General features: G+C 39.1%; 1 pseudogene; it reads right to left on the reverse strand.

Annotated features, from left to right (window-relative positions):
• Nucleotides 1–926: 926 nt before the first annotated feature.
• LOC100954344 lies at nucleotides 927–9,949 on the reverse strand (annotated as a pseudogene).
• Nucleotides 9,950–11,925: the final 1,976 nt, after the last annotated feature.

An 11,925-nucleotide genomic window follows, 5' to 3' on the forward strand; every position in this document is an offset into this window, starting at 1 on the left:
TGACTTTTTTGAAAAAATCAAGTTGTAAGCACCTGTGGCTCAAAGGAGTAGGGCGCTGGCCCCATATGTGGAGGTGGCAGGTTCAAACTCAGTCTGGACCAAAAACTGCAAAAAAAAAAAAAAAAAAAATTTTCAATAGCCGGGCATTATAGCAGGCGCCTGTAATCCCAGCTACTTGGGAGGTGGAGGCAGGAGACTCACTTGAATCCAGGACTTGGAAGTTGCTGTGAGCTGTGGTGCCACCGCACTCCACCCAGGGCGACAGCTTGAGGCTCTGTCTCAAAAAAAAAAAAATCAAGTTGTAAACTTTTATTACAAATTAAAAATGAAGTTCTTAAAAATCTCAACTTGACCAGATAAGAAACAATTTAAAAAACCTTTAAAGGCGTATTGAGAAAAACCAGGCTTTAAAAAAAAACGTTTGTTATTACCAAAAAAGATGGCTTTAGTCAAAAATGCTAAAACCCCCATGCTGCATATAGTGCAGATAGTTCTAGTTATCTGGTCAACGGGCAAAAAGCAAGCACTTAAGGTCTACAGTGCCAATCTTTTGTTAATTTCTTTTTTTTCCCCCAAACTTCATGTTTTAGAGCAATTTTAAATTACATTAAAATCGTGAATGTAGTACAGCATTAGTATATGACATACAACCAGGTGCAACCATTATAAACACTTTACACTAATATAGTACATTTGGATGATAGAGAAATTGTCTAGTTCCCTTATCATTTAATTTTAAAAGCCCCACTCACTCATTTCCAAACGAATTTAGGACAGTGCATTTTCTCACACCCCTCTTATGTAAGGGTTATTCTTACATTTGTAACAGACTTACAGATCACAGTTGTCACCGTCTGCCGGAATTTCATACTCGTGTCTTCTTGTTGGATGACTAAACCGATGGTGGTGGAGATGATGAGCGGCATTTACTCAGCCCTGCCCTGCACAGCCTCGGGAGCGGATGAGTTCTCAGCCGGTGGATCGGCTGTTTTGGTCTCTTTGCCATCTTGTGGTTTAGGGTTTTCTGGCATCTGTGTTGGTGAGACTTTAGGTCTCATCTTGACTCTCTTTATCCTCTTCAGCCGTCCTCTCTGGGCTGTCTTTGGTGAGCAGAGCCCCTGCGGAATCGTGGTCTATAACCCGATGCATACTCTGTGTTGCTGGTCTCCCTTGTTCTCCCGCACCCTGGCTGTCAGCACCTCCATTACTTCTCCCTGTTGGAACGCTGTGCTCGCTGCCATAGCATCTCTGTTGTAGTAAGGTGGGGCCTTCGCCTGCGGTAGGGCCCGCATTGGTGGGCCAGGCCTTCAGGAGCACTCTCTGATCCCTCGTTCTTTACCCCACTCTCACTTTTCTGATAATTTTGTTGGTGATTGCGTGGAGGCGCCCTGCAACATGGACAGCGCCTAGAATGGTTATGGTCTGCGTATTTACCGCCTGGGATTGGAAATCCACCAGGGCCTGGCACATTTGCTGCCTCCGCACCCTTTTCTCCTTTAGCAACATCAAACTCCACGGTCTCCCCATCTCCTACACTGTGCAGGGGCTTCCTGGAGTCGCTCTTCTTTGGGGCAGTCTGATGTGCAGACACGTCTTCCTTGGTGTCATTCCTGTTGATGAAACCATATTCTTTTCTTACATGGAACCATTTTACTGTTCCCCAAATCTTCATTGTGACAACCCTCTTGCACTTTTCTCTTTTTAAATCACTTTTTCAGATTAAGTGATCTTTAGTTATACGGAGGTATTATATTAAATTTTTTTGCAAGATTCTATCGCAATTTATGTATTCAGTAAAAGCCTACATAGTAAATTTCTCAAAACACTAATCAATTTAGTGATTTAAATGTTCACTCCTAGAACTTAGAGCTATGAAACTAAAGGGGCAATTACTTGAACAGTTTTGCTCCCATATAGTTCCATTGTCCTAGAAATTCTGAGCTCTTGGGATGATTTCCTAGCAAAGAACACTGGGATTACTTGCCCAGAAATTAAGAAAGGTAAAATCAAGGCAGAAATTGAGTGAATGAAAAGTCAGCACAGAGAAGTAAGAGTTTATACAAAACGGGAGATGGAGAAGGATGTAGATGCCCAAAGTCAAAATCAAGGGTGAGGTGGTAAAATATTGGCACTAAATTACCATTAAAGGGCCGGACAGTCAAAGAAACACAATACCAGGAACAAGAGGACTTAAAAAGAACTCAGTGCTAGTTAACTAAAGCAAAAATAAACAAATGGGACTACATCAAACTAAAAAGCTTCTGAACTGCAAGGGAAACAGTCAACAAAATGGAAAGGCAACCTATGGAATGGGAGAAAATGTTTGCAAATCATGTATCTGATAATGGGGTTTATACCCAATATATATAAGAAACACATCCAACTCAATAGTGGGAAAAAAAAAAGAAAGAAAAAAGAAAAATAAACTACTTTGATTTTACCATAGACAACAGGTTTATAAGAAGATACACAGCATCCCTAACCACTGGGGAAATGCAAGTTAAAAACCACAGTCAGATGCCAAATCACACCTGTTATGATAGCTATTAGAAAAAAGAGCAGAGTTAAGTTTTTGGTGAAGATATGAAGAAAAGGAAATCCTTGTACATTGTTGGTGGGAATGTAAATTGGTACACCCATCATAGAAAATGGTAGGGAAATTCCTCAAAAATGTAAAATAGAATCCAGCACAATCCAGCTGTTTCACTTCTGGGTTTATATTCACAAACAATCAAGTTAGTGTGTCAAAGAAATATCTATACTCCCATATTCATTGTAGCATTATTTACAATAGCAAAAATATGAGAACAGCCACTTCCGTTGACAGATGAATGGGTAAAGAAAATGTGAGAGACACACACACTTGCACACACTCATGCACAAACACATACATAATGAGATGAAATATTATTCAACTTAGGCCAGGTGCAGTGATTCACGCCTGTAGTTCTAGCACTCTGGGGGGTCAATATGGGAGGATTGCTTGAGCTCAGGTGTTTGAGAGCAGCCTGAGCAAGAGTGAGACCTCGTCTCTAGTGAAAATAGAAAAACTAGCAGGGTGTTGTGGCAGACGCCTGTAGTCCCAGCTACTCAGGAAGCTGAGGCAAGAGGATCACTTGAGCTCAGGAGTTTGAGATTGCTGTGAGCTATGATGCCATAGCACTCTACTGAGCATGACAAAGTGAGACTCTATCTCAAAAAAAAGAAGGAAGGAAGGAAGGAAGGAAGGAAGAGAAAGAAATGAATAAAAAAAAGAAAAGAGAAATTATTCAATCATTAAAAAAAAAAAGAAAATCTTGTTATTGGTGGCAACATGGATGATGATGGAGTACATTATGCTAAGTGAAGTAAGCCAGTCACCTGAACATAAATCCCACATGACGTCACTTAGATGTGGCATCGAAAAAAGTCAAACTCACAGAAGCAGAGAGTGGAACAATGATTGCTAGGGACTGAGGGTAAGAGAAATGGGTAATGTTGGTCAAAGGGTACAGACTCTCAGTTAGAAAGGTGAATTAATAAGATACATAAGTTCTGTGACTCCAATGTACATCATGGTGACTACTTACAAAAAAAAAAAGGGACTGAAAACCTGTTATAGGTGACATGACAGAGCATGTACTATTGCCCCTTGTAACTCCACTCAGGGTATCCTCTGGGATCATGTCCTTTGCCTGCTTCTGAGCCAGCCAATCGCAGTAGAAAACAAATGATCAGGTAGTTAAATTACACTTAAGGCTGATCTGGACTCCTCTGAGCACAGGAATGGCCTCAACAGCTGACGCTCTTCATGCTGTCACATCACCCCGAGTGCAAAAAGAACCTAAACCATTCCTATCCAAAACAACAACAATATGAATTTCCTAAGGTCACAAACCAGTTCCGGTCTTTCTTGAGGTAACATAAAGAAGAAAATTTCATTTTGAAATCTTAAAAATTATTTTGGCTTTACTCTAATTTTGTCTTTGCAGTAAAATAGGTATTGTTCTGATTTTGAGGCTTCCCCTCAACCCTGAACGCTTCTTATTGAGCCACAATTAAAATTCTACTTTACGTGCACATTTGGAAGTGAATCTCAATGAAAAGCAAGCTGGGAGAGGGAGAAGGAAGGGACGGGTAACTTCACATCTGTTGAGTATGATGCACACTGTCGGGGGACAGGGGGATACTTATAACCTTTGACTCATTTTGTGCAAGAAACAAAGTTAACAGGTATACCCCCGATACTCTGAACTTTAAAAAGAAAGAGAAATAATAAAATTGTAGCCACTGCCCTCTGTAATTATTACCTTATTCAGCTCAGCAATCCTTTTGTTTTGCAAACATTTGACCTAGATATGGTCTCTAGGATGTTACCAGCTTATTACGTTTGGTGAGATTTGTCAACTATATGGTTCAGGAAAAATGATTCGACTGTGCTTTTGGAGCTCCTTCAGATTTCTCTTAAAGAGCCTCTATGGGGCTTCCTCTCTGCTGGTTCATTCCTGTTTTGAAAAGAATGGAAACTAATCACTTAATATTGCACTTCTTTCTTGGAGACTAAAGTGTTAAGGGATTTAAATTTTGCCCGGCATGTGACACAGAGCAAGCATCCAGTGAGAGTTCAAGGCTCTTTAAGGCCTGGTGATTTCTAGCGACTGGGATGTTGCTCTGGATTGGGGACCACAGAATTTGATGAACAATAATATACTAATTTGGGGACTTTCTTCTCAGGCAAACCATGGATGGCCTCAGATTTTATTCCAAGCATTTTTTCTGTATCTTATTCTAGGAAGTTTTAGATTAGCCAAAAATATGTGTAAACAACTTTGAAGATTTTGTTTTCTGTAATTAGCGTAATTTTTTGCACTCTCTGTTCCGCTCCTTGAAGATAAAAAGTCTGTTGAGATCTGTAAGTCGTGGGGAGATAATCTGGTCCGTGACTTTTTCATACCATTTTAAAAAGAAGTTTCAGACCAAAAAATGAACTATAATAATAAATATAAGTAGAGTTATTTCTTGCAAGTTGATTTAATAAAAAAAACTGTTTATATTACATTTTGTCTATGAAATAGTTAAGTTGATACATGCTTTTTTATGTTTTGTTTCTGTCATGTTCTTTAAAAAAAATAGAGTAAACTAATCTCTTTAAAACGATTTTTGAGGAGTGTCTCTTGTTCACTGGGTGCTTTATCCATCAACGCACACCTACAAAATTTGCATGTCTTAGAAAGATACCTTGTTCTTTCTCAGCCTTCAGAAATGTATGGTCAAGAAATGGGTAAGATTTTTGGCACTTTTGTGTGACTACCAGTACATGAGAAACAGTGAATTTGAGAAGCAGCTTCCCATTCAGGATTTAAGTAAAGTGTTCTTTGTTCTGCTGCTTCCTGGCATGTCCATTGACCCAATCCTAACAGCAGGGATTAAACCAGGCATTCTCAAACAAAATCTTAGAGTCAGAGGGTGGAAGAGAAAAGAAGGGGCCTGAGAATGAAATCCATGTTGCTCTGGGAATGTTTTTTTCCCCTGAAACAATTTCACATAAGCCTACTTTATTAAAACGCATACACACACACATACACACACATACACACACACACACACGTTCACTCTCAGTTAATGAACCACTGAAATGATCATCTAGAGACTCAGGAGTGGGTAGTATTAAGAATCACCAATCCCCCCCCCACCCCAGGGAACTGCAGTAAAGAATTAGCATGGCACGTTACCTAAAGTGAGTCTATGTTTCCTTCCTCCCTCCTCCCTGATCACACCTTTTTTTCCCTTCCCTCACTGTTGTCCTGACACTATACCATTATGTTGCCCAGAATTTCCCTCAACAGTTCATTAAGGCACCGGGTTTCCAAGTTCTTAAGAAAAAATGATTTTGTAAAATATTTTTTGCAAAGGATGTGACCAAAGCATTCCTTAATTATCTACTTGCACTTTCTTTTTTTATGAGACCACACAGAACATTTTCCCTGAGATCTTACAAGTAGTTTGTCCTCCCCACATTCTCCAAAGAAATCTCCTAATCTGATTTACCCTGGACCTATTTTAACCTATTTCAACCTCTCTCCTAAGGTCTTTACTAGAGACTTGGAGTATATCGCCAAGACAAAGCTGGGAGGAGTCCATGAGGACTCAAACCTAGTGAGGAATCTAGGACTGGAAGATGGACAGGTATGAGAGTCAGGCAAGTCAGAAGGTAGCACCATGCAGGCAGCAGGTCAGAGTGGTAGCCATGAGATATGGCTACACTCCAATAGAAAGAAGACCAGAATAATCACTACCTCAGAAAGGAAATCTTATAGCATATGAGCTAATCTCAGACTATGGCCCTATGTATATGAGGATCTGCTGGTGTGACTGCATGAGTCATTCTGAGTGCTGGCAGATTGGTTAATAAGACTTAAAATAGGAAAGTGGTTCTGTCTGCTTGCTCCATTCTGCCCTACTTACAACTTTCCCCAACTCATTCAAATGGATCCAACCCACAATTCTGTTTTCACTTAACACCCTGCCAATAACAGTTGCCCTCCTGTCTATATATGATGGGAATATGTTATATATTTAAGTTTATGTCATCATTTTCTATATTTCCTATAAAATTTAATGGGAAAATTTTTTTTAAATAACTCTTCCTAATTTCATAGCTCCTAGACAAGAGATGGCAAAAAGAGTATATTATACACAGACCCTTTCTGTGGATCCCACCTCTGGCAGCCATTATATTAATCAGGGCACAATTTCCTATTGAACTCAGGTTCTGTCTCAGCCTCCTTGTCAACAGAGCTCTTCAGGAAGCTACAACCTGTTTGATTGAACAGACACTCGAGTTGACACATACACTTCTCCGGCCCATCCTCTGGCTGTTGGAGAACTTAGATGTTCCTGTTGGTGGTGTTGGCCGAAAGGTTTGAGAGGAAATTGCTTTACTTCTTTACCAAAAGTATCATCAGATCAGTCATTTGAAGCAAAAACATATCTATAGACATTTTAACTAGGTATTGAGAATGGGCACCATTGCTTTGCTGAGGCAAGTACAAGCAACTCAGGAGTGAATGTACACAGTGACTCGAAGTCTTAGTAAGAAAGTTTCTCATTTTCTTCTCTTACTTTCTCAGTGGGGAAGTGTTTAATCCCCTTTGCAAATATAGTTCCAGTTCTCAACTATACTACCTACTGTGTTGAATTATATACAGAGGTTTCTCTGACAGAGACCACTGTCCTCCAGGACAAAGACTGGTCCCACATAGAACCACAGGTCAGAGTAAAATCTGCATGTCTCTGGCAAAAAGCCAAAGCTTTATTCACCACATCACTCAAACTTTTCCCTCATGCTATATAATTACAACGCGAGTGCTTAGCCTGACATTTCAGTATGCGTATAAGTGGATATAAAAATCCAATCCATGGGTATGGCAGACCAGAGGCTATCAATTTTTGCTTTCAAAAATACATAGACTAGGTCAAAGGACAGGAATGGGCTATAACAATTTAGGAGGCTAACTTTTAGTAGTGTTAAGTCATTGTAAGCCATCTGGACGTGGAAGGCCCAAGCGAGAAAACTTTATAAAAGGGGTACGCTCATGCATGTGTGTGCACCTTTTTCCTAAGGTGTTAGGAGTGTCTTAAAGAGGTTAGTGTAGGGCAGAAGGAAGGAGGTATAATACAGTCCGTTATAGGGTTTCTCAGGAATGCCTTCTTGTTTTGCAACCAAATCTTCCTGTAGGTGGCAGCACTACCAAGGCTGGGGGCAGAGAAGAAAGGTTTCACTTGGGATAGTGAAGAATTTCTGGTAACGAGAATATAGGAAGGCATCAAAACTTGTGTTTTGCCTTTTTAATTAAATATAGATGCTGAAATTCTTTCAAGTAGCCAACCTATTATTCAAATGAACACAGAGACAGGCACACACACAGAGCCATCTCATTTAAAGAAAACACCCCAGTTAGGTCCCTGGGAGTCATCAATCTAAAATGTTTCATATTGTCTGTGAGAATGAACTTGGTTTGTCTTGAAGTAGAGAGGAAAAATTTAACCCAGACCTTTTTATGTCAGTGAGTACTGAATGGTTAGTCATGGTGATGTTAATTTCTAGAATTTGGATCTCAGAACCTGTTTTTGAGGAGAGGGAGCATAATTTCACATTTTATCATTATCTTATTATTCATTAATGCTGGATTACTGAATTGCTCATGCAGATAACAATAAACTTCCAGCCAACTGCCCAATAACAAATAAATACCAAGATTTAGAATGAGTTGAATAGTCTGTTGGCTTAGAAAGAAAAAAGAGGGCTAGAAGTGAGCATGTGGAGAAGTGGGGTTTGTAAAATTTAACTATCACTGATCATAAAATTCCAAATCTCTGATCTTAGCCGTGGTCTTGGTTTAGTATTTTACACAGTATGTTCTCCTCTCTAATCCCTAATTTATAAAATCTGTTCAGGGGGTTGTTTAGTTTCCACACATAGACGATAAGCTCCTGAATCACAGCCTAATTTCATTTTCAGCAGGAGCAGCAGTATTATTGAATTTTGAGCAGTCTGTACATCAAATTCTCTTTATACTAACTCTTCCAAGAAATGTGAGGGGTGATATTTTTTCCTCCATCTTTCAGACTGAGAAGGTGAAGCTTAGCAATGTAGAGCAGCTAGCCCCACTGAGTATGAGCACTCAGGGCCCGTGCTAGAGTGTGGACTCCAGGGCCCAGAGACTGGTATACTTTCTCACCACCTGCTTGTTGGTAGTTCCCACCCCGAGCAACATGGAATGTCCACAGCTAGCCGCTCAAAGGATAGGTGTTATTATTTTAATATACCGTGATTCTAGATGATTCTGGTTAATTCAACATTGCCCATTACCTATGCTCAAATTAATGAAGTGTTTTTTTTAATGCACAGGGAGGGGTAGGGGAAGTTACTATTTTCTTGTCAAATGATTGGGGTGCTAATGACATTCTTCATTGGAATGAGACCTAGAAGGAAGTTATAAAATCTGTCACCACCTTTTGCATTGAAAACGTAAAGACATTTTCTTTGGAAAAATGTGTGCTTATACTTTCATTGATATGGTTTTATTTAATCTTTGGGGGATTTTTTCCCTCGCCCTATAATTCAGAGTTCTGGATCACTCAGCATTATTCAGCAAAGTTTGCTTTTTATGTTAGCTAACTGCTGACCCTCTGTCACCCATCAAATAAAGAAATTCCTAGGATTTCCACATCACCTTTCTGGGACAACAATAACAATAAAAACCAGACTATATATTACATATGAGCTATATTCAGTCTGTAAGAATTTTAGTCAGAATACCCCCAAAGCAAAGCATTTTTGTGGTATTTCTTCTGGAAATCTCTCAAGAACAAGCGATGTGGTAATATTTCTCATTGAAATGCCGCATTTTTCTTCCAGTGGTGGCAGAAGGAAAACACGAGAACATTTGCTTTCCTACAAGGCATCTCTTCTCTCTTGGAAGGTTTCTGAGGGAAGCAGTGGAATCTGCAGGTGGTGACACTTACTAAGGGACCTTGGCGCTCACACGTACTCCTAACTAATGAATCATGAAGTGCTTTGTAAGCATCAATTAATTAATCCTCCCAACATTCTTATAGGGTAGGTAGATTATATAACCAGAACCTAGGACTCACTGCAGTTTTGTGAGCTGGGGACAGCTACAGAGCTGTCCACCATAAAACTAGCTCTGTGCCACAGAAGAATGCTTATTTTCATTGTGTAGCTGGGAGGAGAGCTAACCTGTTGGGAGACAGGAACGGTGGTGAGCACGTGAATCATTTAAACTTATTTATACCTCATGATAACCTGGCAAGGAATTTATTGTTATTGTCACCTTATGTAAGGGTCAAACACTTCGAAATTGCCAAGTTCAAATGCTTCATAAAAGCTGCGTGTCTTGCCGGTGTCTGTGTGGATGGTTCTGAAAATGGTTTGTTTCCAGAACATTGCACTGCTTCCCTGACTGTGAATTATCCTATATTGAACCCAGAGAGCTCTACACATCTTGGACACTCTTCTGCTATCCCTGCTTGCCACTGCTTTCTGCTATTTGGCCGGATTGGAACATCTTTCTCATCTGTTCTGTTAGGGAAGATGATTTAAACTCAGGATAGGACTACAAAGGTAACTTTATTGTTTTGTACATATTTTTTAATGAAACATTTAATTTTCTAGGGATGCAATTCACATTGCCTCACTACAATTCATTTCCTAAATAATGAGTACCTTAAATCAAAGAACAATAACTTAATTGACTTGAGCCTTCCTAACTTAGCACCATGTCTGGCACATACTGGGTAGTCAAAAGAGATCTAATTAACCAACAAAATCAGAGGCCCCTTTACTACTGATATCTTGTCTTCATTCATTTCTAATCTACATAATGAATTCTCAAAGCATATTTAAGCTAAGCAAATTTTGGAGTTTTTACAATCATTATAAAAGCTACTTTTCAACTCAGTCTTTTATAATATTGATAAATATTGCACATACTTTGCTATCAGTTGTAACATAGCATATTCTCTCTGTCTCTATTTCATGAAAGTATCATGGAACTTAAAGGAAACAGAACAGAAAGTGTCACCAAGGTCTTAAGCCACTGCTATACACCATAGGTCTTTATTAGATTACAAAATATATGAATGATTGAGACAAATAAAGTAAAAACTACGACTGGGAACTATTTTTGGTGTAAAGACAGTATAAATTGAAGTTGCATAATTTCTTTTGGAAAATGTAAACCATAGAAGAAAATAGAAATTATACATATAATTTATTTTAACCCAGCTATAAGAATATTATTAAGATATGAATCAGACGATGTTAACCACTCCCACCTTCTAAACCTACAAATTTCCCATCACATTTAGAATAAAGCCAAACACCTGATGATGGCCAAAAGCTCTGAGGGTGCACCTGTTCCTTTTCTCAGATCTCTTTCTTCACATCCTCTGCTTACTCAAACTTCTCTTCCTCTAGACACAAGTGGCCTCCTCTTTGAACGGACCTCAGGACCTTTACATGTTCTCTGCCTCTTGTAGAATTTCCCTGGGCTTACTCCTATTTTCCTCCTGGCTCCCCCACTCACTTCGTTCTCTCTGCTCAAATGTTTCTTCTCCCTCCACTCCTTTACCACATGCTCAAGCTTCATCCTCCATCCCTTACTTTTTAATTCATTGCACTTATCATTACTGCTCATTATATTGAATATTTGTAAACATATATGTCCTTTCCTACTAGAAAGCCAGGTCTATGAAGACAGAGATTTTTGCTCATTTCTGTATCCACTGCCTAGAGCTCATGGCAAGCTGTCATGAATGAAAGAATAAATGAGTTGTGCAATGACTTCAGAGCATAAGGAAGTTATTAAAGGCACATGCTATTTCATGATACTCTATTGCATAATGATGCTTGGTGTTTTTAAGGCATCACACTCCCCGTGCACAAACATAGTGCTTTTGAAAATGCAGCCTAGTGCATTGTTCCTTGCAAATATTCCTCGTCCTTACTAAGGTTTTTCAGGGATAGTATCCTCAATTATATGCTGAGCAGAAGCAAAAAGCGATGATATTTCTTTGATTTCTTTAACTTGTTAAATGTTACGATAAATGCAATTTAGGGTACTCAGCATGATCAGGGTTAGGTACTCAGACCAGTCACTCTGTAAAAGGCTGTTCTGTAGTAACCGAGTGTTACAAAAGGACTTAAACGAATATTGTTTTTAGCCTATCTTCCTTATTCCTAGAACTATCTGGCTGATAGTACGTCTCCATTTTATAGGAATTGACTCAGAACAAATAGTGAAAAATTGTTTATACAAGGTTATATTATTAGGTGGGTTGAAATAGAAACACAAATTCCAGCCATGTTTTCCACCACACTTTCTTCTCCGCATTTAATGGAGGAAATAAAAACGTTTCCAA

Source organism: Otolemur garnettii, unplaced genomic scaffold (assembly GCF_000181295.1).
Source record: "Otolemur garnettii isolate 467f Iridium unplaced genomic scaffold, OtoGar3 scaffold00002, whole genome shotgun sequence".
Taxonomy (NCBI): domain Eukaryota; kingdom Metazoa; phylum Chordata; class Mammalia; order Primates; family Galagidae; genus Otolemur; species Otolemur garnettii.